Raw genomic sequence first — 2,903 nt, 5'->3', positions numbered from 1 at the left:
AGTGTAGGTCTACTTCCAGCTCATTTGCCTCAGTCATTTTATCTCGTTTCTGGACATGTGCAGATATGGTCATCTGCTTCTGTTTTTTTGGGCATATTCAGGGAGTATTTGTGTCCTTAATACTTAGATGGGTGTGTATTTTGGTATTTTTTATGCTTTCTGATTGCCTCCAAGTGATACGATCAGGAAATGGACTTCCTTTTCCTATCTCCTTCTTGAGAAATTTCAAGATGCCACTGTTGGTCGTTGGGACATAACTTAGGATTTAATTTTTGGCCTATTTCCTTTTTTGTCTGCCTGTCCCACTCCACAGTCTCTGTTGAGGCCTTTTTTCTAGTTATAAACAGTTCTGAGCCAGTTGTGGCTGTTTGGTTTTAAATGGAAACTGTCTCTTTAAATTTCAAGGAGACCTGTGAACATGAGTAGTTGAACCCTCTGAGGGTGGGGTTGGGGTGTCCACTAGCTCAGGCACTCCTATAGTCACCAGGATGGATGTGCACAGACAGCAAGGGACCAATGAACAGCTACCAAAAGAAAAGAATGTGCACACCTTTATCTCTGTGGTTCTGTCAGGTGTCTGTGGCTGATCTGATCCTTCCTCCACTTGGTCTCACCCAAGATCTACTCTACCTTTCTTGTGAGAAAGCACAATTCCATTCATTAAAGCCTCTCATTTATGATCCTTTGATATGGCACTGCTAAGATTTTTTTTAAAAAGCATGTAATATGTAATAAATTTTTTGTCTCTCAATATCCCTGTTAACTTGGTTCTTTTCCTGACACTGCATGAAATCAAGGCACTACTTGTTTTTTTTTTTAATCATAAAGCAACCCCATAGGCTTCCTCAGAAAGTTGGAAATAGAAGTACCATATGTCCCATAAATCCCTTTAGTTGCCATATATCCACAAGAAATAAGAGCCAGGACACAAGCAGAGCTATGTACACCATTGTTCATTGAAGCACTATTCACTAGAGCAAACAGATGGAGACAGTCCAAATATCCATCAATGGAAGAGTAAATGAACAAACTTTGCTACATACTCACATTAGAATACTATGCAAGTCTGAAAAACAAAGAATCTGTGAAACACCTCGTAACATGGATGAACCTGGAGGACATTATACTTACTGAAATAAGTCAATCAAAAGAGGACAAATGTTGTATGAGATCACTATTGTAAAAAGCCAAGAAAAGATGTTCTAGAAGGAAAGGAGTGTAATTCACTGGCTTGCAGGTAGACACGTGTTAACTTAGGTGGTGGGGAGGACAATATACACAAAGGTGGAGGGCAGTATGCAAGAAGAGGGAGGTTGACAGAAGAATAATGAAGACAGGTGAAGAAATAGGGAGGTATGCATGGGTTAAAGGAGGCTGAGGTTAATAGTGATATATATACAACCTTGGAATAAAAGTGTTCTGTGTATAGATACATGGACAGAGACACAGGCTAAATGGGTATAGGAGGAAGAGGAGGATAGATATAAATGCATATATCCCACAAATATGTAAGAGTATAAAGGAGGGTATTTGTACATGGATAACCACGGGAAAGGAGAGGGACACTGTTGTTGCAGGGAGGGGATTGCAATCATTGAGATAAAACAAAGAGTATAGTTTGGTGGATGTGAAACTGATCTTGTCTGTAAATCTTCACTCAATTCACACACAAAAAGCCCAACTCTGCAATTTAGTAATTATGAAGAATGTTAAATGCCATAGAGTCAAACCAATTCATAGGAACCCTGTATAGGGTTTCTGAGGAGTACCTATTTGTTTGAACTGACAATCTTGCTGTTAACAGTCTAGGGCTTATCCAATAGCTTCACACCTGGACTCCTAGTTATGAAGAATTGTTACTGTTAGATGCCATTGAGTCAGTTCTGACCCTTCTTTTCACTAACCCTCAAAATCACCAATTATGAGGTACTTCTCCATGGACTCGTCCCTACTGATAATAGGAGCTCCAAAGTCTGCAAACTAACATCTTTACTCTTGAACAGTTTAAAGAGGTCTTGTGCAACAGAGTTGCCTAATGCAGTACGTAGTTTGATTTCTTCACTGCTTCTTCCATAAGTGTTGATAGTGGATCCAAGCAAAATCAAGTCTTTGACAACTTCAAGCTTTTCTCCATTTATCATGATGTTATTTATTGGTCCAGTTATGGGGATTTTTGTTTTCTTTACACTGAGGTGCAATCCATACTTGTGGGTTTGAATTACTGACCTTGCTGTAGGATAAGCACTTGCTTGTGGAGAATAGTTTCATTAATAATCAAAACTACCAAAGATTCACTGATAGTTATTGTGTAGTATTCTTAAAGTGGATATGGGGTAGTCAGAAAGTATGCACCTAGAAAAAGGGATATATTGGAGTCTCCTTTTGAGTTTTTTTAACTGGTAATTGATTTGTATTCCCCTAGATACACATGTAAAAAGTCGCTGAGTAGAGCAAATGGTTAAGTATTGGACTGCTTGCTGAGGTTGGCAGTTTGAAGTTATCCAGTGGTACATTAGAAGACTTGATTCTGAAAGGTCCCAAGCTTGAAAACCTGTGGGGACACAATTCTACTATGAAACACAGGAGCTGCAACAACAAAGGTACTTTAATAGTTTCTGCTCTTTCTGGAGAATGTAAAGCTAGCTGTGGAATGAAGGATGATGGTTGAACATACTTGGGATTATAAAAGAATGATGGACAGGCAGTGTCTTATTTAAGGGAGACTGTCATTTTTCTCGGAAATTGGAAAAATGCATGAAATTTTCTTTCTCTTGTAACTGTTTGGGCTTGACCCTATTTCTGTCCATCTTTCATTTGCAGTTTCTGAGAACTGGAATATATCTCCTGTCTTTGTATTAAATAATACTGACACAAAGCAAAAATAAGTTTAACTTCATTCTCTA

The sequence above is a fragment of the Chrysochloris asiatica genome, unplaced genomic scaffold, assembly GCF_000296735.1.
Source record: "Chrysochloris asiatica unplaced genomic scaffold, ChrAsi1.0 scaffold00015, whole genome shotgun sequence".
In the NCBI taxonomy this organism is placed as follows: Eukaryota; Metazoa; Chordata; class Mammalia; order Afrosoricida; family Chrysochloridae; genus Chrysochloris; species Chrysochloris asiatica.
Note: the sequence above shows the minus strand (reverse complement) of the source record.